This window comes from Mesoplodon mirus (assembly GCF_964341445.2).
Source record: "Mesoplodon mirus genome assembly, chromosome: 13".
NCBI classification, from domain to species: domain Eukaryota; kingdom Metazoa; phylum Chordata; class Mammalia; order Artiodactyla; family Ziphiidae; genus Mesoplodon; species Mesoplodon mirus.
Genome location: NC_138989.1, coordinates 74,194,217 through 74,221,037, shown reverse-complemented (window position 1 = coordinate 74,221,037; position 26,821 = coordinate 74,194,217). Strand labels below are relative to the sequence as shown.

Here is a 26,821-nt window from a genome sequence, read left to right as displayed (position 1 = left end):
GGCAAAAACCAGGGCCGAAGAATAGAAATTATAGGGCAGCAGGGATTGCCGCCATGCAGAAGCCTGACAATGAAACTTCCCATCATGATGGGTTCCGAGGGCTTCCAATTTGGGAAGGAGGTTGCACAGGGACCTCTAAGCCTTCTCAGCGCTTATATTATATCATCTTTACACAAACATGCTTTTGCTGTTTTTCTCATTGTTGGGGTTTTTTGTTGATGTTGCTGCTGTTTTTGTTTTTGCCTGAAGATCCAAGTAGGATGTGATAAAGTCATCACTGTGCCTTCCACACTGGATGTATTCCCTGCCGCTACTTGAGCACATATTCCTATTCTTCTGGTCCAGTCATTGAAATTTTGTTTTGTTTTTTTCCCTCTCGTTGGAGTAAAGGAAGGACAATCGCGTGGACCTCAGACGCTCTGCCAAAAATTATTCCACATCTTCTAAAATTACTTGCATGTGAGGCTATTCTTGTTTCAGAATGTGTGTGTGTGTGTGTGTGTGTGTGTATTTGCCTTGCCATATGCGCAGGTGGAAATAAAGGTAACGCTCTTGATTTTTAACTAAAACACAACCCGCTGTGACTTATCCCTCCCCAGCCTGTCACTACGCTGTGCCAGGTTGTCTATTTCCATTGTAATCCCCTCATGTTTTTTGCACACTCACTCCCCTGGCTTCAGCTTATATGTAAATCATTTACCTCAGGAATGCCAGGAAGGTTCTGTGAGTCATCTGTGTAGCTGTGACACTGAAAATAGACATCGTGCTCATGGGATGGTCCCTTGGAGGATTACCATAGAGCAACCCAATCTCTGTTCTGACCTAGACTTTGAGTTGCACAAAAACACACTGGATAATTGTACCTAAGAAAGAAAGCAGCATTTTCAGCAACCTCGCCTGAACACACTGATGGTAAACAAAGACTGAACTGTGAAGAGTAGAGACCCAACATTCACTCCAGCTTTTAGAAGCTCTCGGGCATCACTAGACCCCAGCTCTGCAGGGATTATTTTCTAATAGTGTCATCATCTAAGTCACCTCTCATAAGCAGTCTTGAAATAATAAATACCTACTTTAACCTCTGCTCGGGGTTCTGACAGTGAGGGATGGGCAAGGCAATCAGTCCGCTGGGTTTTGTTTCTTTGCTCACTCCTCACCTGCGTAAGTGGCCGAATGTGCTCCGTGTGTGGGCGATGCCTTGTGGTCTGACCTCCACCCGGTGGCTACCACGTAGACAGTTCCAGCCAGAGGAAGGGTGAGGCCCAGCGAGGTGAGGAACCTGCAGGGAGATGACACACACGTGACCAAGCCTGACCTCACCCCAGCACCAGAGTAAGATGCAGAGAAAACAGCCCAGGGGGAAAAAACCCTCTCCAGCCCCCTACTGAAATGTAGGCAAGCGTTATCAGGTTTAAGGGTTAGGAGTGGCTTTCTAAGAAAAGATAATGAAAGAAATTACAAAGTCAGAGATGAATGGAGGGCTCCCCTGGTGGCGCAGTGGTTGAGAGTCCGCCTGCCGATGCAGGGGACACGGGTTCGTGCCCCGGTCCGGGAGGATCCCACATGCCGCGGAGCGGCTGGGCCCGTGAGCCATGGCCGCTGAGCCTGCGCGTCCGGAGTCTGTGCTCCGCAACGGGAGAGGCCACAACAGTGAGAGGCCCGCGTACCGCAAAAAAAAAAAAAAAAAAAAAAAAAAAAGTTTCCTTTTTTACCCAGCATGGTTCTCCCTGCCCCCATTGCCCCTCACCCCAAAGCTCCTCTCCAAGTGTGCCTGTCCCCAGCACTCAATGTGAGACTGGGCATCTCTTTCCTGACAGTGTTTCCCCACGGCTCAGGCACACAGACTCTCCTTCCTAACTAAATTGTAGGTTTCCCGAAATGAGTAACTCCCCATCCTTTGGATTCTCCCCCAGCACACACATGGGATGTCTCACACAAAGGCCAGATATTAACGTGCTCAATAAATATTTTCTGAAATGCTGAGAACAGAAAATGGTATTCCGTGAAGGGTTTTGGGTTCCTTTTGAGTCCTTAGTTGGAAAGGCACTTCTGGGGGTAATTCAAGTTATTATTATTAAAACTTGAATTATTTGAATGATTATTTAATACTTTAAATTATTATTTAAACTTGAATAATAATTATTATTATTATTAAAACTTGAATAATAATAATTATTATTATTAAGTCCATTTTCTCAATCAGTGCTCAGGGAAATCCGTGAGAGATAGCAATGGGGCAAGAAGGCAGCCCTTGGAGTGCTAACACCATTGTTCCACTATCTAGGCCTCATGATTCTAATTATAGTGGGCAAGGTGAGATGAAATCGGCCTCACAGAGCACAGGAAAGAGAACAGCGCTGAGGAGCAAAACACGCCACCCCAAAATGTGTCTCTCTGCCACGCAGATTATTTCAAGCTAAAGACAATCAAGGCGCAAGAGACTCAGGAAGAACCTTTGACCTCGGTCCTAACTGCCAAAAAGAATGTAGATAGGGGACATGTTCCAGAGAGGGAGTCATCACCATAGATAACTACAGTATAATAGGAACTAGGGGTGTGGACAGGAAGGAACCCAGCAAAGTCTGTTAAAATTCCCCTCTGCATGGCCTAGCAAGCATTTGTTTACCATACACCTGTTCTTTTTCACCTTCCTGTAAATTGCCTTCCTTCCCTTTGAAGCCCCAATCCCCTCCCTGATTCTCCTTCTCTCAGAGGGCACATAAGCCTCAATTGCCTAACTTGTCACATAGTCTCCTGGAGCCCCGGAATGTACGTAATCAAATTTGATTTTCTCCTGTTCATCTGTCTATTAGTCACCACCTTCCCAATTCTCTGTCATGTTTAAAGGACCTCAGATAATCTAGCCAAATGAGCGGCTAGGTATCAGGTAGTGTTCTGGATTGCACTGTGTCCACTCCAAAAAGTTTCAAACCCTAACACCCCTCCAGCCCCGCTCCCACCCTGGGGACTCTTGAGTTTGGTAACACTGCAAATGTGGCCTTATTTGGAAATAGGGTCTCTGCAGAGGTAATCAACTTAAGATGAGGTCATAATGAAACAGGAGGGAAGGGGGCAGGGCGCAACCTTTAAAAAAAGGACACAGCGGGCTTCCCTGGTGGCGCAGTGGTTGAGAGTCCGCCTGCCGATGCAGGGGACGTGGGTTCGTGCCCCGGTCCGGGAGGATCCTGCGTGCCGTGGAGCGGCTGGGCCCGTGAGCCAGCGCATCCGGAGCCTGTGCTCCGCAACGGGAGAGGCCACAACAGTGAGAGGCCCGTGTAAAGCAAAAAAAAAAAAATGACATAGCCATGGGACATGACAAAAACTGGTTAGAACCAACTAGGGCCAAGGTGGCAGAAGATCTGAATTCCGGTGGACCTTGAGCCTCATTATACACTATTGTAATACATTAGCATAATCTAAGTGACACACCCACCAGCGCCATGACAGTTCCGAAGCCGACCATCAAAGATCAAAAAGCGGGCAGAGGCCCAATTCCTGGAAATCTCCACCCCTTCCCCAAAATACTTGGAATAATCTTCCCGCTCATTAGCCTATGAAATTACCCAGCCCATAAAAACTAACGACCCCATATTTCGGGGCCTCTCACCCTCTGAGATGGGCCACACTCTGTCTGTGGAGTGTGTTTCTCTCGAAATAAACCCACTTCTTACCTATTACTTTGTCTTTCACTGAATTCTTTCTGAGAGGAGACGTCAAGAACCTGAGCTTCATGAAGTCCTGAGACCAGGTGTGTGATCTCAATTAAAAGACCATGGGTTCGGGCTTCCCTGGTGGTGCAGTGGTTGAGAGTCCGCCTGCCGATGCTAGAGGACACGGTTCGTGCCCCAGTCCGGGAAGATCCCACATGCCACGGAGCAGCTGGGCCCGTGAGCCATGGCCGCTGAGCCTGCGTGTCCGGAGCCTGTGCTCCGCAACGGGAGAGGCCACAACAGTGAGAGGCCCGCGTACAGCAAAATAAATAAATAAATAAATAAAATTTTTTTAAAAAGACCATGAGTTCAAATCCCAACCTGGGTTCTGGCCGGGTTTGAGTCCCGGCACTTGTATTCAAGTCCCAATCTGCGGTCCATGGTTTGAATACTAGGTTAGGGGAGGTCCTAAGTCCAGTGTGACTGGTGTCTTTACACAAAGAGGGAAATTTGGACACAGAGAGACACACAGGGAAGAACACTACCTGATGGTGGAGGTACAGATGGGAGTGATGCATTGTAAGCCACCCAGTTGGTGGTATTTTGTTACAGGAACCCTAGGAAACAGAACACAGAAGTGGTGCTAAAATACACAGACGTGAATTGTTAGGGAACTAGCCTATAACTAGGTTTGTGATCATCACACCCAAATTTTATCTAGACCCTCTGCTGCTCCATATTTTCATTATCAGGAACTCACACAAAGTCTGTTGGTTGAAATTTTATAACATCCTACGGCAGCCACACTATGCAGTTTTTTGCCTAAAAGAAATATGTTCTGACCTGCCCAGAATCTTCCTTCTCTCTGCTATACCAGGCTCATTTCTTCTTGGCTTCTCTGCCACAGTCTTCCCCTCATGTTGACTCCTACCCTCGTGACCTAGATGAAAAAAGTCCCCACAAACAGCTACTGCTGAGCTGGTTGCCTCCACATCTGTAATGGAAATATTGGCAACCCATCAAAAAGCTTTAAGGAACAGCTGACAAATCCTTTCCCCTGGGCACAGATGCTCCCATTTCTATCTGCTGCCTCTGTGTAGAAGCTGGATAAACACCTTGGCAGTGAGGACTAAATTCCACTAATATATTCACCCAAGTCAACTCTGCTCACCTTAATCAGGACCCTTTATTTCTCTAGTTCCTCAGAGAGAATCATCAAAATATCTTTGTATTGATAATAATTTCCAACCTTCCATTTTATTCGAATATCAACTCTAGCTAATAAGCTTAGCATTAGGCAGAAAAACTAGACTAACAGATGAGTCTCTTAAATAATAATGACCATTAACTCATTAGGGAGTCATTTATTCACTTGCTATGCTAATATAATAACAACTCTGCAAGTTTTTCTTCGTTACTAGGATATTTATGGCTTATCCAACAAGAACTGAAATTTAAATTTGATATATAACAACTGGTTTTCTTTTTTTTGTTGTTGTTGTTTTCTTTTTAATACCACCTGAAATATTTGGTTTAGATGGAGAGGTAATGTACCTGAAGCTGTTGGGATAATCATAAATTCAGAGGACAATTTAAGGTTATTGAAAACTAACTGCGGGCTTCCCTGGTGGCGCAGAGGTTAAGAATCCGCCTGCCAATGCAGGGGACACGGGTTTGAGCCCTGAGCCAGGAAGATCCCACATGCGGTGGACCAACTAAGCCTGAGCGCCACAACTACTGAGCCCACGTGCTGCAACTACTGAGCCCACACGCCACAACTACTGAAGCCCGCACGCCTAGAGCCCGTGCTCTGCAACAAGAGAAGCCACCGCAATGAGAAGCCCGCACACCGCAACAAAGAGTAGCCCCCGTTCGCCGCATCTAGAGAAAGCCTGCATGCAGCAACAAAGACCCAGTGCAGCCAAAAATAAATAAATAAAAATTAATTTAAAAAAAAAGAAAACTAACTGCAATATCAACACTTAAAAGAGGCTTTTAATACCGTGTGTGATATTGTGATATAATAAGAAATATCTATTTGGTCTTCATCCCCAGTTCCTGGTACAGAACTCCTAAAGCCTTGGAATTTCCTAAGTGATGGGCTGAGAGGAGCATCTGTTGTTATTCATTATAAGCCCCTTTCAACCACACTTGAGTTTAAGCTAATAAGGTGACTCTTGAAGGAGAGGGGCTGGTTGTCAGAGGAACCAACCATGTGATTAGAGGGTTGGGAGTTTCAGACCCATCCCCAACCTCTGGGGAGAAGAGAGGGGCTGGGGATTGAGTTACTCACCAATGGGCGGGGATTTAATCAATCATGCCTCCATAATGGACCCTTCATAAAAACCCTAAACAAAGGGGTTCAGAGAGCTTCCAGGCTGATGAACACACTGGGGTGCTGGGAGGGTGGTGCACACTGAGAGCGCGTGGAATCTCTGTGCCCCTTTCCACATACCTTGCCCTCTGCATCTCTTCCACTTGGCTATTCCTGAGTTTTATTCGTTATAATAAGCCAGTAATAGTAAGTCATGTGTTTGTCTGAGTTCTGTGAGCCATTACAGCAAATTATCAAACCCGAGGAGAGGATCCTGGGAAAAAATCAGAGTCATGGGAACCCCTGATTGGTAGCCAAGTTGGACAGAAGTAGTGGGTAACCTCAGGACCCACTACTTACACAACTGGTGTCTGGAGTGGGGAGCAGTCATGTGAAACTGAGCCCTGAATCTGTGGGGTCAGCACCACCTCCAGATACTTAGTGTCACAATTTCATAATGTGAGGAGGAAACCCACACACTTGGTGTTGGAAGTTTCTGTACGTAGAGAAACAATGTCTTCCTTTTAATGTGTCACGTTAGTTCTTATTTGGATGGATGACAAGAATAAGTACAAAAGACACTCGCAGTAAAAATTTTAGGCTTTAAAGCTCTTCCTTTGAAAATTTTGAAAGACTTCGAGGAAATCTAACCAGTTTCCATGTGGACTAAAATGTTTTCATTCCACTTGGCTAAATTCAGAAGGGGACTGTAAGCCTGTAGAGAGTTAGGGTCAGACTGAACAGCATGGTCCACCCCTTTCTGTACAGAGGAAGAGGCTGGAGCAGGGAGAGATTAAGTGATTTGCCCAGGATCACACAGCTGGGAGGTGAAAACCAGGATCAAATGCTGGCCTCTTAGCATTAATCCATCACAACACATTGGCTTCACACGATCCCAGTTTAGAACGTCTTTCCGGATTTGGCACCTGACTGATTTCCACACATGGGCCACAGCAGAGAACTCTCACAATATGGAAACTAGATACCACCCAGCTCCTTCCTTCAGACCTAACCAGGCAGCTGAGGCTGATTAAGGCAGTGAGGGAAGATTACGTTTAAAATGTTAAAAGCCCATTACATGGGCTTCCCTGGTGGCGCAGTGGTTGAGAGTCCACCCCCCGATGCAGGGGACGCGGGTTTGTGCCCCGGTCCGGGAAGATCCCACATGCGGAGCGGCTGGGCCCGTGAGCCATGGCCGCTGAGCCTGCGCGTCCGGAGCCTGTGCTCCGCGGTGGGAGGGGCCACAGCAGTGAGAGGCCCGCGTACCGCAAAAAAAAAAAAGAAGAAATACCCACCTGGGCTTTCCTGGTGGCGCAGTGGTTGAGAGTCCGCCTGCCGATGCAGGAGACGCGGGTTCATGCCCCGGTTTGGGAGGATCCCACATGCCGCGGAGCCGCTGGGCCCGTGAGCCATGGCCGCTGAGCCTGCGCGTCCGGAGCCTGTGCTCCGCGGTGGGAGGGGCCACAGCAGTGAGAGGCCCGCGGGAGAGACCACAACAGTGAGAGGCCCGCGTACCGCAAAAAAAAAAAAAAAAAAAAAAAATGTTATTACATAAAGATTCAGCTCCTACCTTCTCTTTAATATCTTTCTCCTCCTCTCCACCTCCACTCCCAAGACCCCCAAACTCCATTAGTCTCGGTTTACTGGATTTAGCAGGATGAAAGTTTGGTTCAATCCCAAGAGAATGGCCAAGAGGCTCCAAGGGGCTGGGGTTTTTCAAACTTGATGCTCAGACAACAGGTTCACTGGGTATTCTATTGGACCTACCCAGCCGAGACATCTCAGTCCCATCTTCTTCAGCACAAGAATTGGGGACACACACGCCCACGCTGTAGTCAGCTCCATCCTGGGAACACAATGCCACGATATTCTTTAATGTTAGTATACATAGAATATGTGCCCGATCGTTCCTAAGTAAGGCTGCTGCTGTACTACCCATGAATCCAGCAGATTGGGAGAAGGAAAAAAGAAATTATTGAAAGAAGAAAACTTTGCTGACTTCTTTGGAGATGGCTTTTCCATTACAGAGTATTTCAAGTCAACTTACAGAACATCAGATGTACCCATATTTAAATAAAAATATGCTCCAAGGGTTAACATAGCTGCTTATTTAGAAAGCAGCCTGGGGACTTCCCTGGCAGTCCAGTGGTCAAGACTCTGTGCTCCCAAAGCAGGGCGCTCAGGTTCGATCCCTGGTTGGGGAACTAAGATCTCTCATGCCCCACGGTGTGGCCAAAACATTTTAAAAATTAAAAGAAAAAAAAAAGTAGCCTCTAGTGTGGGGTAATCTGCCCCAGTGCATCTCTCTCCTATATTACAGGTCATTAAGAGTTAACAACTCGTACAATTTTCAACAAATTTGCCAAGTTGTCGTTTCTTTGTAGCAGGACACAATGTACCAAGTAAAGATTTTATTAATAAAACAAGCCAATAATTAGAATGCCGGTCCCAATAAAGCAAAGATCAAATTATAAACAAAAATTGCTGGGATGCTTCTTCTGAGCATATAATTTACATGATTGTGTAGGTTTCACCTTCTGCTCTGATATCATTAGTCTGCTTTGAAAATAGGATATGAACCCTCAAGCAATCATTGTCAAATTCTCAGCGTGACAGATGGAGCTGGGTGATAATCTCCCTATCTGCATTGGTTAACAATTGTAAGACCATTTTATAGCAGTAACCTCAAAGAGCTTGGTTTTCTTATTTTTATTTTATACAACTGTTATTAGCCAACCAGTAATGTATTTTCTCTTAGTGTTGTGTGCCAGGCATAAAGTATATCTTTGTATTTAATAGGAGGCTGTGCTGTTCCTAGCTTTTTCCCCCCAAGAAGTAAAAGAATTAACATGCTTTGAAGATAGTGAGCCCTGTGACCTCAGTCAACCTATTTAGTGATGTATTGGTAAAAGTTCCAACCCATCTGCTAGGATAACCTCAGATTCACGTCTCAGAGCTCTGTTTCTGGGAAAGGATTATGGGTAACGTGAAGTCCATCTTCTTTGGTATTCCAAACACTGATGGTGAGTCAGGAGTTAATGCTCAGGAATATTGGCTGGAACTTGACCTTGGATTCCCCACAAAGGTCATCCGGAGGTCTTGTCCCATGCAATGTGGTAGGAGGAACATCTGAAGACCTGTTTGGTTTGTGGACAACTACCTCCTATAATGTCCCATACTCAGGACATGCAAGCAAGTTTCCACCAACTGTTTAAAATTTAACTTTTTGCAAAACATCTTAATAGTTTGTTTTTTTTTCAATGAAGATAAGCAACCAGTGGAGTTGTATCAGGTTTCATATCATGAGTCCAATGTTCACGAGTCTTTTAAGAGTGTGTGTGTAGATCCCACGCTCACATTGCAGGACGTGAAGCTTGCAGTACTGCCCTTGGAAACGCCCCGATGGAGCGTGGGTGGAGAGACACTCACTGGAAGATGCCAGCCTGTCCACATTTCCATTAAAAATATTGCTTTCAGGCTTCCCTGGTGGCGCAGTGGTTGAGAGTCCGCCTGCCGATGCAGGGGACACGGGTTCGTGCCCCGGTCCGGGAAGATCCCACATGCCGCGGAGCAGCTGGGCCCGTGAGCCATGGCCGCTGAGCCTGCGCCTCCGGAGCCTGTGCTCCGCAACGGGAGAGGCCACAGCAGTGAGAGGCCCGCATAACTCAAAAATATATATATATATATTGCTTCCCAGTTTCCCGAAAGAGTCATACACTGAATTTCAAAGCAAAAGAAGTGGGCAAATTTAGCTTCCTTGTGTCGCTTTCAAATGAATTTATCAGCATTCAGCTCCACCTTCTAAACCTCTAAAATTTAAATGATCAAAAAAAGAAGAGACGTATTCAGACGGCACTCTTGGGCCTGCATTCTGCACCCACAGCCCATCTCTTCACTGAGGAGAACCATGATGTACGTTCTCACACATGACCTACGTTCTCACACATGACCTGTTGCTGAAAAAATGAAGAGTTTGAAAGCTTTTAAAAAATAAATGCTTTGGGGGAGTAAAAAAGATGTAACTAAAATTTGGTAGCTTTTCTTTCTCCTCCATACAGCCAGGAGAAAATACTCATGTCTTAACATTTTTTAATCCATTTTTGTAGGACCTTATTTTGGAGAGAGGTTTTTGATTGTTTGTTTGTTTGTTTTTTAATCTTGGGAGTAAAAGCGTGCAGTAATCAAGTTCCACGGTTAACGCCTCTCTAGCCCTGGTCCTGTAAAGCTCTTATTTTGTTTGTTTGTGCTCGTATATGTCCTGTTCCCCTTCATTTTAAATAATTCATTTCCTTTCCTCTTTCTTCATCTCTCTCTTTCTCTTTCCTTTCCCCCAATTCCCTCCACCCCCATGTTTGATAGATATCATCTCATTTATAGGTGTTTTTATTTTATATATTTGTAATTTATATGAATGGCCTTGTGCTTCAGATCTCCTGTTTCCACATATGTAACTCAGAGCTACATTTGTATTATTTATGGTGTTACTGTGCTCATCTAGTCCAGAGCTTCTGATTTCTGTATAATAACTCATCATCATCTTAGACTTAGCTATTCCCCAGGTGATGGACACATAGATGGCCTCTAACACACAAAAACACACAGGGACAAACTCCTCATACGTGTCCCTGTATAAACCTACGTGAGGCTTTAGCTCAGATATACACAGCTGTGAGTGGGCTTGCTGGATCAGAAGGTACACAAATACTGTGTAAATCCCACCGGATTGTGTTCCAGAGTGACTGCCCCAATCTACATCCCCAGGGATGTTGATTCCTATCTCTTCTTTGCATTGTCCAGCTTTCCCATTTTGGGTGGTTAATGGATATAAAATGATATCCAATTGTTTGGATTTTTGTCTATCAAATTACAAATAAGTCAGGATATTTTTGTTTAAAATAGCTAAGCCATTTAAATTTTCTCTTCTGTAAATTACCTGTCTGTACTCTTTGCCTACTTCTTAATGAATTTTCTTTTCTTGATTTGCAAGAGCTCCTTATTATTCTATCTATTGGTCCTAGTCTACCTGAGTTATCGAAAATACTTACTCTCTGTCAGTTATCTGTCAGTTCTTTATCTATTGGTTTCCTTATTGGATAGAAATCTGTTCTTTTGAGCCTGTAATTTTTGTTCTAGTCTTGAACAATCTTTGTTCTAGTCAAGACTGACTACATAATTTGCAGGGCTAATACAGAATGAAAATGCAGGGCCTCTTGTTTAAAAATTAATTAAGCATTTCAAGATGGTGACACCAAATCACGCTAAAGGAAGCATGGGGCCCTTTTATGTGTGGGGCGCAGTGTGACTGCAAAGGTCACATGCCTACGAAGCCAGTCTGATTCTAATACCAGAACCATATGGCTTTTATTATTACGGATTTGAGGTATATTAAGTATTCAGCCTTTAGTCATCTTTTCAAAGTTGAGCCAGTTAATATTTGTGGACTGTTAATCATTCAAATTTCAGAAAATTCGTATCCAGAAACTTTCAGAAAATTCATATTCAGAAAATTTCAGAAAATTTTTAGAAATTGCAGAAAATCCCAGAAAAAGTTTATTGAGTTCCTCAAAACATCCAACTAGAATACTGATTGAAATTGCTTCAAATTTATAGGTTATATGGGGAAATTGACATCATTGTTGTATCAAGGTATCATTGGATGTCATGCAATTTACTAAAGTCTTCTTTTGTGTCCTTATTTATAACTTTATATTTTTCCTTGATAATCTTAAGACAGATTACATAAACAATTCCTAGGTAGTGTAGAGTTGGCTATTTTCCTCAGTGTTTTACTTTCAATTATATTTTCCAACTGATTGCTGCTGGTGTGGAAAAATGCTATCGATTTTTGTAATTTGTTCTGGTATCCAGAGAATTTGCTGAACTTTCTTAATAGTTCTACCTTCTTATTTCTTTCTTTCTAATCTTTAGACCACTATTTTTTTTTCCTTTTCTAGTTTTGGAATCAAAGTTATAGTCAAATGTATAAAGTGAGTTTATTTTCTGGAACAACTGTAATTATAACTGTTTGCCAAGGGTTAGTGATGGTGGAGGAAAGGGGCTGCGTATGTCTATAAAGGAGTCACAAGAGGGATGTGGTGATGGATAGTTATGGTCTTGATTGTAGTATGAGTTACACAAATCTACACATGTGCTAAAATGACATAGAACTATACACACACACATGTACCAACGTTAATTTCTGAGGCATAGGGAAGTCAAGTCACTCGCCCAGGGTCACATCATTGTTAAATGATAGAACAAGTAAGAAAACCGAAGCACAGAGATGATAAGTAATATACACAGCAATACAAATCTACCTCTTTTTAATCGCTAGCAAGAATCTGAGCTGAGTATTCAAAGCAGCTAATAAGGATCAGAGCTGTGTGTTCAAACCCATTTTAATCTGAACCCCTAACTTCTTGCCCTCTAAAATATACAAAAAGACCCTGTTTTTGTTTGTCAGTTTGGTATGTCGGTTCTTATATATAGCTAAAGATAATGATCTTCCTTAGAGTGAGTGGGGAGAAAACCCCAAATACAGCTGGGCAAATTATACAGCTCCTCTTGCATTTCTGTCTCTGTCTTTACTAATAATTGGGTTCCCAAGTGTAATGTAGAAATCAGGTTGAAGGAATTGCATTTTGCTTACATGAGTGCTTTTTAAGAAAGTAATATGTTATTTTGAAAACCTCCTGGCCATAATTGGGCAAATGGCCCCTGCTGAGCTGCCCAGGGTAAACTGACTTTCACCATGAACCCTCTCCTCTTCTAGCAAGTTCTGCTGCTCTGGCCACTTGGGCTCATCCAGTGGGTGTCTGTTATCACTGGCCTCTTTTTTATGCTTCTAAGTATTCCAGGTTATTGCTGTGATAAGCGTTACTTACTTTCCCCTTTTCCCTCCTGTGAATGTGACCCTCCTTGGCTCTGACCACACCCAGAACCTTAGAGCTGGTATCCACAGTGACTTGTAGCCAGCGATCATCTTTTAAGCTAAACTGCCTGAGTCACAAGATTGACCACATCCCTCGTCTCCTTACAACGCTTCCAAGGCACCAGGAACAAAGTTAAAATGTAACTCTTGGACTTCCCTGGTGGCGCAGTGGTTGAGAGTCCGCCTGCCAGTGCAGGGGACACGGGTTTGTGCCCCGGTCCGGGAAGATCCCACATGCCGCGGAGCGGCTGGGCCCGTGAGCCATGGCCGCTGAGCCTGCGCGTCCGGAGCCTGTGCTCCGCAGCGGGAGAGGCCACAACAGTGAGAGGCCCGCGTACCGCAAAAAAAAAAAAAAAAAAAAACCTTCTTTGGGCTTCCCTGGTGGTGCAGTGGTTGAGAGTCCACCTGACAATGCAGGGGACACGGGTTCGTGCCCCGGTCCAGGAGGATCCCACATGCCGCGGAGCGGCTGGGTCCGTGAGCCATGGCCACTGAGCCTGCGCGTCCGGAGCCTGTGCTCTGCAACGGGAGAGGCCACAGCAGTGAGAGGCCCGCATACCGCAAAAAAAAAAAAAAATGTAACTCTTAAGGGAGAGGTCATATTTACCGTATTAATAACTCGGGTAAAGAATTGTATTCGGATCATATAAAAAGCCCTTACAAATCAGTAATTTTTATTTTTATTTTTTTCATTATTTTTTTGCATTTATATTGGAGTATGGTTGATTTACAAATCAGTAATTTGGGGGGACTTCTCTAGCGGTCCAGTGTTTAAGACTTGGCACTTTTACTGCTGTGGGCCCAGGTTCGATCTCTGGTCAGGGAACTAAGATCCCACAAGCCGTGCGGCGTGGCCAAAAGAAAAAGAACCAAAACCAAATACAAGTCAGTAATTTTTAAAAAGTCAAAGAAACTGATTTAAAACCTGCTAAGGATATGAACAGGCAACTCTTGGAGAAGGAAATCCAAGTGACCAATAAACATGAGAAAGTTGTTCAGTCTCACCAAGAAACCACAATTAGACTCCAATTTTTTCTAGCCATCTGATTGGTAAGAATTAGAAGGTTGATAAAATTGAATGTTGGTAAGAATATGAAGAAATCGTTCTCTCAATCTGGCCTCCTGGGAGCTAATCTCCTTCCTAATAGCAACTAAATTTTCTTTTGGAAAATTGCCACTTTCCAACTGCATGGAGTCTTGAAAAAATACCAAGGTGCTGTGTCCTCTCATTATGGAAGCTGATGGGATCCCTGGAGGCCGCTCCTGCTCTGCCCTCCTGTCCCTGTGACATGAGGTCCCAGGACTAGTGTGGAGTGAGTCAAGGCCTGAAGAGAAGCTTGGGCTTCATTCATCCACAGGTGGTTTCCTCAGAGGCTGTAGTATGTGCGCCGCTGTGGAGGCTGTTTGGACCTCACTGGTCCAGTGACGGGTTTCAAGCCCAGCAGGCCTTACTCTCCCTTCTGTGAGCTGCCCGGCGTCTGCCAAGAAACTCCCCTTTTTGCTGAAGGTTGTCAGGGTTGATGTCTGTGGTTTAACCGAAGGCTCCTTTCTGACCGTATCCCCAGTGGCCCAGCAATTCCACATCTCAGAATCTGCTCCAGGGAAACACATATGAGCACAGAATTGCCAGATGCTTGTGGTATTAATGCTTGTAAAAGCAGAAAAATGGACACAAACTGTTAGGTGGAACCACATGAAAGATCCATTTTATGGGACAAAAACAGTTTAATGTCAGTAGTTTCAAATCGTTCAGCAGGAAAAAGTTAAATGAGCTACAGTACTTTCATGTGCAACAACTAAAATGAGGTAGATCTACATTTGCTGCTGTGGGAAATGCTCCAAGACACTATAACATGGGAAAAAAAAAGATTAAGAACAATAAATATATTTTTCAATTTTACAAAACAAAACAATATCTTTCTGGTAGATATAGATGAACAAAAATGCACGGAGAAAGTTCTAGAAGGATACACACCTATTGCTAAACAGCTGTTATCCAGGAAGGGGACTAAGAATTGAATGAGTGAACAAAAAAGACTTGAGCTTTGCCTGTATTGTTTCCAATTTTTTTTTTTTTTCTTTTTGCGGTACACGGGCCTCTCACCGTTGTGGCCTCTCCCGTTGCAGAGCACAGGCTCCAGACGCGCAGCCTCAGCGGCCATGGCTCACGGGCCCAGCCGCTCCACGGCATGTGGGATCTTCCCAGACCGGGGCACGAACCCGTGTCCCCTGCATTGGCAGGTGGACTCTCAACCACTGCGCCACCAGGGAAGCCCTGTTTCCATTCTTTTACAATGAGAATAGAATCACATATTTAACAAATATAGTGTATAAACAATAAAATATGAACAGAATTTTAAAATCAATATTTTGAAAAATTCTTTAAAGATATTCCATCCTCTAGAGTAGGAGTTGGCAAACTATGGCCCTGTATTTTGTAGTTTTATTGGAATACAGCCATCTCATTTGTTTACATATTGTCAATGCTGCTTTATTAATACAGGCAAGGTTGAGTAGTTGCAACAGAGGCTGTACCCGCCCACAAAACTGAAAATGTTTACTATCTGGTTCTTTAGAGGAAACCTTTGCAGATCTCTTATCTAGAGAGGGGATTTTCAATCCTGGGCAGACCTTAGAATCACCTGGGGCAATTTTTTAAAAATACTAAAGCCCAGGCTCCACCCTCACAAAGAATGACTTAATTGGTCAGGGGTGAGTCTTGGGCATTAATTGCTTTTCAAATGTTCCCAGGAGATGCTATGTGCGGCTAGCCTTGACTGCTGTGCTCTTTCAGATTAATTCCAGACTCCAAGCTCGGTTTAAAAGGCCATTCGTGACCAGACCTGCCTCTAGTTTCATCGTTCCACACCCACGCCCATTTCCTCTGCTCCATTATACAGAACGCACCAGGCCCGCACTTGTCTGTCTTTCTGCCTGGAATGTCCCTCCTTCCTGTCTGCCTGGCAAATGCTGAATCATCCTTTGAGTCTGGGCTGAAAGATGGTCTGCCCAGGAAGCAGTCCAGACTCTAGCTTAGTGTATCAGACTAGAAGGCCTGTAGCTGTTGGCCTGTCTCCCCTGTGAGGGAGGGGCTGTGTCTTCATCAGTGGATATTTCAGAGGAGGAGGTCAATAAACATTTGCTGAGCTAGTTGAATTAAACTTTGAAAAAAACAAGTGCAAGTGCCCCAAATCCAGCTCCACAAATGTATTGTAAGGCCCTCTCTGTGTCAGAAACAAAACTGGATGTATTTATTATAAATAGACTGCATGATTTCCAAATTCCCTTCTCCATCACTGAGTATCCCAAACTTGATAGCCTAAAGTTTAAGGATCTGGAACTATAAGAGCCTTTCTTGACCCTTGGATCAATCCCTGAAGGACAAATGTAGAGAGATACCTAATTCTTCACTTGAGAAGGTTAAACTCTAGTTCTCTTTCCAATTGGTGTTTTGCTTTGTAAATGGATTGGATTTATGGTTTTCTACCTGAGGTTATTTTGTATGCTGTGCAGATTTTCAGTTGCATTTGCTTCCTTTCTGGTTATGAAATCGAATGGACAGGTTGTTCTTTTCCTGCCTTATCCTTAATTAGTTTCTGTCAAGAACCTGAGGTGCCAGGCCATGGGCCCTGTCCAAATCTAAATACATTGTGATTGTCACGGGAGGGAAGGATAGAATAAACTAATGATTAAGCCCACCTGTTACTTCAAATTGCATGGCAGTTGTTCCAAGTTTTCATTTCCAAAAGATTAAAAACAATTTGTTTCAATTCTGCTGAGCGAATTAGCAGACACATTTTCTTTCTTGGCAACGATATGCGGATATTAAAATGCAGAATTGATTAATTTCTGGGTTTAAATGAAGGAAAGAGAGACCTTGGTCAATGGTCTTAAATTTTAAAATATGGGGCTTCCCTGGTGGTGCAGTGGTTGAGAGTCCGCTTGCCGATGCAGGGAACACGGGTTCGTGCCCCGGTCCAGGAGGATCCTGCGTGCCGCGGAGCGGCTATGCCCGTGAGCCATGGCCGCTGAGCCTGTGCGTCCGGAGCCTGTGCTCTGCAACGGGAGAGGCCACAGCAGTGAGAGGCCCGCGTATCGCAAAAAAAAAAAAAAAAAAAAAATCTTAAACTTATCTGCATAGCTCTTGTTTCCATATAAGGTAATATTCACAGGTCCCAGGGATTAGAATGAGATATCTTTGGGGATCTATGTTTCAGCCTACCACAACATGGATGTTTGAAATCCAGCTAACCCAGAAATTTCAGTGAAGCCCCTTGTGTCACCCTTTCTCTATTCTGAGATTTTCTTGGTTTCAGCATCTTTTCTGCCCCTAGCTCCAGCACCAGTGGAGAGGCTGGGCTTGAGTAAAAAAATGCCCTCTAGACTGGCAGCCAGATGGGAAAAGAGGCGACATTCTGAGAACACAAATCATGTAGATGGTCAGTCGTCCACTGATGACCAGAGAACAAAGGCAGGGCTGGGGCCAGTGATTGGCTCGCCCAGTGAGTGCCACCTATGGATTACCTCCTATGCCAGGAGCGTAACCACAGGCCTTGGCTTCCAGGAGAGAGGATGAGACACACAGATAGGAGACATGAAATAATCAGCTCAAGAGATAAACGATGAAACCAAGGGAGTAAGTGATCGGAGTAGGAAGTTTGGCAACCCAGCCATCAGGGTGGGCTGAGGGATGAGGACCAGGGAGAAGGGACTCGAAGGGTTAAAAAAGTTTCATAGCAAAAGTAGCTGCTTGGGGAAGATTTCAAGGCTGTGAGGAGATTAGAGAAAACAGGAAATGAAAAACCCTGCAGGCTGCTTGGGAACCCGAAGCCTCTCTCCACCCACCTCCCCCCCACCCACGCACCCCCCGCACCCACCCCAGGAACAAAGTACAGGAAAATGCAGACATCATGTGAAACCATCAAGCCCTCGATATGCTAAGCAAAGTTTTAATTCCATGTAAATAGATTCCCTCTGAAAGGCCTCCGCTGCAGACAGTGCTACAAATGGGTCTGCTTGGACTTGATGAAATGACCATGGGTGGGCCTGGTACATCTCAAGGAAAATGAATTCCAGGACCTACCTGAGACTGCTTGTTTTGCTTTTTAATTTTTGTCTCAGATAATAAACACATGCTTTTTTCTTCTGGATGGTGGTTTTAGGAAGCCATAGCTCCCTGTATTTGTTTCCTAGGGCTGTCTTAACAAATTTCCACCAACTGGGTGGCTTGAAACAACAGAAATTTTTTGTCCCACAGTTCTGGAGACTAGAAGTCTGAAATCATGTGGGCAGTCCTTGGCGTTTCTTGGCTTCTAGACACATCACTTCAATCTCTGCCTCAGTCGTTACGCATCAATTCTCCCTGTGTGTCTCTGTGTCTGCGTATGTAGTTCCCTCATAAGGACACCAGTCACTGGGTTAGGACTCTTCCAAATCCAGCATGACCTCATCTTAACTTGATTACATCTATAAAGAGCTTATTTCCAAATAGGATCACAAATCCATGGTACCAGGGGTTCGGGATTCAACATATCTTTTTGGAGGACACAGTTCAACCTGCAACACTCTCAGAGTGGGGATTCTAATCCAAGCCAAGGATGCTACTAACTAGCTTGTGAAGTGTGGCTGGGGAAGCTACGAGCCTAGAGAGAAGCAGCAGCCATGTGCTCGGGAAAGGTATGACAAGTTTATGGAGAGACAGGATCCCAGGAGGGTGGAAATTGGAGAACACAGTGGGCCATGGAAAGACCTAAAGAAATAACCGACCGGACGCCTGATGGGACCAAAGACACACAACATGGCTTCAGAGCCCCCTTTCAATCATTTTTCTATTGTGTGGTCTGGTCATCTGCTTTTTAAATTATATACATTTATACCAACTGCCAACATAGAAGGGCATAAACCCTTCTTAGTTTCCAGGTGCCCCTCCTCCAGAGAAAAGATGGAACAAGACAAGGTATTCAGACAAGAGACGTGAAATCATTATTCTAGAACACATATGATAAAGCCAAAGGCAGTAAGTTCCCAGATTAGAATAACTGAAAAGGATATATGGATATATAGATATACTTCTACCTCTACATCTACTTAATAAGGATCACATATTTACTAAATAAATTCACCATTTTATACTGGAGTCCAATATTAAAAACATAGCAAGAAAAACAAGTAGATGTTGGGAGTGGAGAACCAAAAGTGGTGATAGAACAAAGGGGTAGGAAAAACTGTAAGAAATGGGGTCACCGGGATGTGTGGCCACACTAATCAAAGTGAGCTTCCTGCAAGTCTGTATGAGTTTCCTATGGCTGCTGTAAAAAAATGTAACTTTGATTGTTGTAACTCTGTGGCTTAAAACAACATCCATTATTTATCGTATAGTTCTAGAGGTTAGAAATCCAAAATGGGCTTTTCAGGGTGTATGGGCTGAACTGTGTTCCCCACACCCACCTCCCCCCATCCCGATATTCATATGTTGAAGCCCTAAACCTTAGTACCTCAGAATGTGACTACATTTGGAGATAGGGCCCTTAAAAGGAGGTGAGTAGGTTAATATATATATATATTTTTTGGCTGCACCAGGTCTTAGTTGCAGCATGCAGGATCTTTTTAGTTGCGACATGTGGGCTTCTTAGTTGTGGCATGTGGACTCCTTAGTTGTGGCATGCGGACTCTTAGCTGCGGCATGCATGAGGGATCTAGTTCCCCAACCAGGGATCGAACCCAGGCCCCCTGCATTGGGAGCTTGGAGTCTTACCCACTGGACCACCAGGGAAGTCCCCAAAAGGGGTGTTTAGGTTAAAATGAGGCTGTTAGAGTGGGCCCTGATCCAATCTGACTGGTGTCTGTGTAAAAGGATATTTGGACACACAGAGAGACACCAGGGAGAAGGCGGTCATTGGCCATCTGCAAGCCAAGGAGAGAGGTCACAGAGGAAACCAACCCTATGAGCATCTTGATCTTGAACTTCCAGCCTCCAGAGCTGTGAGAAAATAAATTTCCCTTGTTTAAGCCCCTCAGTCTGTGGTACTTTGTTACAGCAGCCCTAGCAAACTAATACAGGGGGCTGGGTTTTTTGTCTACTTTTGGAATCTTGTTTGACGTATGTTTTCACCAGTAATTACCAGTAAAACTGACATCCCTATTTTCAGCTATCACAATGATCAGAATCAAGTAAGAAGCTTCCTTAAAATTCAGATTCTTAAGTCCAGCTCCTAGGGACTTCCCTGGTGGTGCAGTGCTTAAGAATCCACCTGCCAATGCAGGGGACACGGGTTCAAGCCCTGGTCGGGGAAGATCCCACATGCCACAGAGCAACTAAGCCCACGTGCCACAACTACTGAGCCTGCGCTCTAGAACCCACGAGCCACAACTACTGAGCCCGTGCACCACAACTACTGAAGCCCATATGCCCTAGAGCCCACGCACTGCAACTACTGAGCCCACATGCCACAACTACTGAAGCCCACATGCCTAGAGCCTGTGCTCTGCAACAATAGAAGCCACTGCAATGAGAAGCCCGCGCACCACAACAAAGAGTAGCCCCCATTCGCTGCAACTAGAGAAAGCCCATGCGTAGCAACGAAGATCCAACGCAGCCAAAAAAAAAAAGAAGTCCAGCTCCTAGAGGTTTTGCTAGCAGTGGGGTGGGGCTGGGCAGTGAAGATAAATGTTTAATAATCTGCTCTCTCCCCAAAATGAGGGGAAAAATATATATATATATACACACACACATACACCATAAATTATACTGATATAAAGGATGTATAGCATAGTGTATTACTTTGCTCAGGCTACCATTACAAAATACCACAGACTGGGTGGCTTAAACAACAGAAATATATTTCCTCACAGTCATGGAGGCTAACAGTCCAAGATCAAGGTGTTGGCAGGGTTGGTTTCTACTGAGGCCTCTCTCCTTGGCTTGTAGACAGCCACCTTCTCTGCACCTTCACTTGGCCTTCCCTCTGGGTGTGTCTGTGTCCTAATCTCCTCTTCTTATAAAAGCACCAGTCATATTAGATTAGGCCCATCCCAATGACCTCGGTTCACATTAATTATCTCCTTAAAGACCCCATCTCCAAGTACAGTCACATTCTGAAGTACTGGGGTTAAGTCCTCAACATATGAATTTGGGAGGAACACAATTCAGCCCATAACACGCACAGATTACAAATAATAATTAAATCAATAATATTCCTTGTTATAAATTCCATATATAGCCAACTGATTCTCACAGAATGCGTTCACTAATTTTTGCCAAACTCTCATATCTGTAGCCAACCTATGATTTCACCTATGACACCAGTGAGTGTCATCCCCACATAAATGTTGGGTGATATTTTTGTCCACCTTAATGAGTAATACGGATGTGAAGCCAGAAAGATATATGTCAGAACTTCACTCATTTGTCCATGATGTGAGCAATGCTTTTGCTGAATAACAGTTTTTGGGTGCTGTTTATAATGCAAAGGCTGTAGACATAACACACGTTTAAGTTTTATTTTAATTTGTAACATTTTCTCCATCAACTTCTGAAGCCTAGACAGTCAACAAAACATCAAGCCCTGACCTACAGCGATTGCTGACTTGTGTGGTGGATATACTTCTACCACCGCTGACTTCAAGCTCCCAGCCTGACATCCCTGAACTTGAGCTTAAAGGATGATGTGCAGTAGCACAGCAATACATTTCCACCACACAGACTCAGTTCAAGAGTACAGAAGATGGTCAAGTGCATACGACAGTTAGGAAGTGGTGAACCTGGGGTATTCATTCCTTTTGCTCTTAACATAATTTACTCAATTGTTAATTTATGTGATTCAACCCTTAAAAGTCACTGTGTTGGACAACCAGATTGAACATTTAACCCCGGCTGGAGCAGATTGGTGGGTGCAGGAATTAGAACATGTTTTAAGCTGCTGTAGATTTTCAGACTTGGAGAAACACAGCCTCTCCACTTCATAGGTGAGGAAACTTGTTCAGCAAAGTGACATGGCTTGGGTAGGGCCAACTGCACAGCTGACTATCGGCCTAAACAGGATGAGAGCCCAGGCATCAGGATGTCTGTGGGCCAACACCTTGTCTCTAAAATGTGACTTGTTTACAAGAAATGTACGATGAGGAAAGGAACAGGTGGGAAGGTACAGGCGATCAGGTGGAGAGAGAAAGGGCAGAAGAGAGAAGAAGGATCCCCATCAGGAAAGACCATCCCTGAATTAGAAACAGATGAGTTTTAAGAAGGAAGTGAATCCCACAGCAGTCAAGGAGAAAGGAAATTGAGAGAAAAAAATGATTAATCAGGAGGGAGGTTTTTTGAGTGTTTACATAGTCTTTTATTAATCATTCATTTATATATATGTGATTGATGTGGTATACACCTAATACACACTCTGAGTTCCAGGCACCGTGCTAGGTTTTGAGTTTGCAAAGGAAAACAAGATAGACAATCTCTCTCTACAAAAGAGACATAGCACCTCTCTCTCTCTCTGTCTCTATAAATATATGTTTCTGTATAAATATATATATCTATATTATATATAGATATATACACACATATACACACAGTTATCTCTATATGTTTTCCAAAAAAGGTATTATATTATACATATTGCTTTGTATCCTGATTTTTTTCCTTAATAATATACTGATTATCTTCCATACCATTAAATATTTTTCAAAGGCATTATTTTTAGTTCATAATATTTTATTTTCTAGATGCTCAATAGTTTTTCATCTAATTTTTCTCTTCTTGATAATGTAAGTTGTATCTACTTGGTTACAGAGATTTTTAGGCTGCAATTTTTATATGTAATAAGGGATTCAGTGTAGATTTCTGTGGATTATGGAGTGTAAAAACAAAACAAAAACAAAATCAGAAGCAGAGGGGCCAGGGCTTCCCTGGTGGCGCAGTGGTTGAGAGTCCACCTGCCCATGCAGGGGACACGGGTTCGTGCCCCGGTCCGGGAAGATCCCACATGCCGCGGAGCGGCTGGACCCGTGAGCCATGGCCGCTGAGCCTGCGCGTCCGGAGCCTGTGCTCCGCAATGGGAGAGCCCACAACAGTGAGAGGCCCGTGTACCGCAAAAAAAAAAAAAAAAGAAGAAGCAAAGGGGCCAGAACACTGGCCTGAGGACTTCAGCAGTGAAAGAAAGGATAAAATTAGACAGGGACCCAAGAGCGTGGCAAAATTAAAGCATACAAATACTGTTTGATGGATTCTGTCCCCATTAAGATGGTGGGCGTGAAAGTGAATGGAGAAGGATGGTGGGAAGGAACCACGGGAACTTCACTTTGGAGCTGTATTACTATACGCTTCCTTCTCATAAACTCTATGCTGCTTAATCCGTCCTCCCACTGCCAGACTGTCTGTCTCAGGCTCTAATATCAGGCTCTCTCCCTGCTCCTGAGCTGCAGTGATGCCAATTCCCTTGTGCAAAAACATGTCGGCCTGAATTTCAAGAACACTTTCTCTCCACTTTATTCCTCAGACCTCACCCATATTCAGAGGCTCTCCTATTGTCACCTCTGTGCTTTGGATTGGGGATGGAGTTTTGAAACATTATTAGGCAACATTTAATATCTTAAAAAGGCATAAAGAGAAACAGTAAGAAACACCTATGTTTCAATCACCAGCTTAAAAAAACACAACCTGACCCATCGTTTGAGATCTGGTGGGTCCCCAAGGACATCCGCACCCTCACCACGCCCACTGCAAGGCAACCTCTAACTGAATTCGGAGGTTATCATTTCCATTCGTACTACTTACATAGGTCTCCCAAAGAAGAGCACCTTAATTTGCATTTTGTAAACTTTACATACTATATATATCCTTCTACAACTTTTTTTTCTTGATGTTACTTCAGTATATTCCCTCCATATTGATACATGTATCTCTGCTTCATTCCTTGTTTTGCTGATGACTATTTTTTTGTCTTGTTTCTCTGGTTGCTGCTTATTTAGGCAGTGATTGAAAATGCAGGCTCGGGAATCAGATGATCTGGGTTGAAATCCTATCTGCACCACTTATTTCGGCAAGATACTTTACAACTTCGTGGTTCATTTATAAAATAGAGGTGATAATAACACCCTCCCCATGGTGGTGGGGTGCATTAGGACTAAGTGAGACAACTTTTGCCTAGGGCTGGGGACAGTACCTGCCATGTAAAAGTACTCTCTAAATATCGACTCATATTTTTGCATCCACATGACTGCCAGGAAAACCATGCTGAGAACAAAAGTCAGAACTACGTTCTGCGCTCAGAAATCTCAGGCAAAATGTCAAAGCAACGATGTCAAGTGTTTTTGGGGTGCGTTAGAAAGAAAATCAGTTAAAACACTAGATAGTAGTATTCATCTATTAAATTAAGTTATTGTCATCTATCCACTTATGTATATCATTCAATTCTTTCTTGGACCATTCAACACAGGGAAATTTTTTTAACTAAAAAAAAAAAGAATTTCAACTTTCAGATGCCTACAGATGAAACATCATTGGTACATGACTAGAGTAACTTATAAGACAAATAAAGCATCAACAAGCCTGCGACTAATGATGACAATATGTACGACCACTGCATCACCAGAAATCATTGCACCCTTCTGGATTTTCTTGGCCAGCTTATTTGGCCTGGGTTTGTCAGAATGTTCCCTGTCAAACATCACCAAATGTTGTAGCAAAACATAATCAATTCCAAAATACAACTTGAAGGTGGTTATTGAATTCATTGGATTCAAATCTCCCTACCATTTCATTAACTATCAGGACACATAATTCAGTGTAGAATGGCACTTGCTTCAAACCATGTGCCATTTTGAGTTACTCAATATTAGATCAAAACTTGTTTTCTCTTTATAATGTATATTACGCTACTAAAGGTTTTTCCAATACAAAATAAACTAGTCATGTGTACAAAACAGAAATGGAAATTGCTATGATAGTGTTTCTGGCTTTGGAAAGAGTGAGTTTTTACATTTTTCCTTGTTAGTCGTTTACATCAGCATCAACAATGAATCATTCTCCTAGAGAGGTTATCCCACTGAAAATGAATCTGATTTCCTGCCCCTTTCCGTCAGGAAGATATCAATATATGTCCCTTTATTTGTGAAAATAATTTTGGGAAACTAACAAAAATAATTACAGCAGCCTGATGTCCAACCATATCACATGCAAAGAGGTCTGGCTACCGTTGAACTTCTTCCAGCTTGAGCCAATGCATTCACCAGAATACTCCTCAGAATTTACTATCTGACATATGATGGGCAAGACCTGTTTCCTGAATAATGAAGCTATTCTTTACCCAAAGGAGACTAAATGTCTAGAAAAAGAAATAAACCAAGCCATCCCCTATGACAGTGAAATGTTATCAACTTCAGAATAGTAAACAGCATCATACAGTTTACAAGTAATCCTTGTCTTATTAAGAGATTGGTCCTCACGAGATTCCTTCTGGCTAGAATACCACCCCCTCTATTGCCTTCTGCAATAAAAATTCCTCCTCCCTCCTTGATTCCTGGAGCAATTTATAAATTGAGGATCCTTCTCTCTCCTATTTGGTTCTGGGTTTTTAATTCTCAGGAGTTTTTCTAGCCCCCAGCCCAAACCTGTCTGCCCTGCGTTCACCTACCCAACGGGTTAAGAAAAACCTACTTACTTCTTTGAGCATATTCTTTGGGTTCCACTGAATTCAGATCAGAAAGGAATTCATCAGTGTCCTGCAGGCACTTGAGAGAAATGTTTCTTGCAGGAAAAACAAAAGGCAATTGAAACTGAAAAGAGAGAAGACAAAATAGTTAGGTCAGGACCATCTTTGGTCAGGATCTTAACCTGTCAGGATAAAACTCCCCTCTTAGACAAAGAGCCTCATATGTATGAAACACTAGTCTATAACGTGTTGTGGGGAAATGTGACATTCTCACCCCTTAACATGCAGAGACAAGCTGCGTCTCCTGCGCCACCTGCAAAGCGGCTGCAATGAACAAACCATGGAAACGGATTTGTATACAACTTGTTATTGTTGAGCAAAATCGTGCTGTGGATGTGAGGGCCGCTGACCACCTGGCTTCCTTTAGTTATGCAGATTAACATTTCCAGCTAACATGGATAAAGCTAGATTTTCTCTAGTTAGATGTCTTGTGTATACCTCTGGGTTTAAAAAATAAATATACCGAGGATGTTAAGTGGCAATATTTGGTTTTTATCTGAGAATGAGTGTGAATCCAACCTATATAACATTCAGATAAATGATAAGCAAAGAAGGGCTTCTACGTCATCATCTGGGCTTTGTATGCATCTGTTAATGTGCTTGCCGGACTTGAAAGCCACACGTGGGAGTGATGAACTCCCCCATGGAAAGAGACGGCATTGCGGTAGGACAAATAAACACACCCGTCCTCTTGTGGGAGCTTAGGACACATGTCCTGGGAAGCAAATGATGCTGACAAAAGACGGTGGTAACTGCGTTCATCTACTTTAAAAAAACATAAAATGTGTGGATCTGGATTTCTCATGGTGTAAATATTCTTTCCAGAAAGCCTGTCCTTAAATAATAACCTCGCTAATTACATTTAAAATGTGATGCAAATTTTGTTTACACTGATGGAAAACATCCACTGTGACTCAGTTGTACTTCCTGGCTTCACAGCAGCCTCTAGCCTCCCAGACCCCGACCCTTTGTCTGAGTCCATTGGGGCTGCTATCACAAAATACCACAGACTGGGTGTCTTATAAACAACAGAAACTTAGGGCTCACAGTTCTGGAGACTGGGAAGTCAAGATCAAGTTGCTGTTCTGGTAAAGTTCCTCCTGCTGTCTTAGCCAGTACCTTCTGTGTCCTCATGAGTCAGCAGGGAAGGGGGCAGGGCACAACCTTTAGCCGTGGCGTACAGGACAGAAACTGGTTAGAACCACTTAGGCCCAAGAAGGCGGAA

General features: G+C 43.6%; 1 pseudogene across 1 annotated transcript in view; it reads right to left on the bottom strand.

Annotated features, from left to right (window-relative positions):
- The window catches only part of LOC309814617 (O-acyltransferase like protein-like), a 65,221-nt pseudogene extending 39,543 nt beyond the window's left edge, over window positions 1-25,678 (bottom strand). Inside the window, exons 1-5 of the transcript in view lie at window positions 25,546-25,678; window positions 9,323-9,474; window positions 7,732-7,810; window positions 5,893-5,905; window positions 1,158-1,279 (exon numbers count right to left, since the gene is read on the bottom strand). The product of the transcript in view is annotated as an O-acyltransferase like protein-like (transcript). The remainder of the gene's footprint in view (window positions 1-1,157; window positions 1,280-5,892; window positions 5,906-7,731; window positions 7,811-9,322; window positions 9,475-25,545) is intronic.
- Window positions 25,679-26,821: the final 1,143 nt, after the last annotated feature.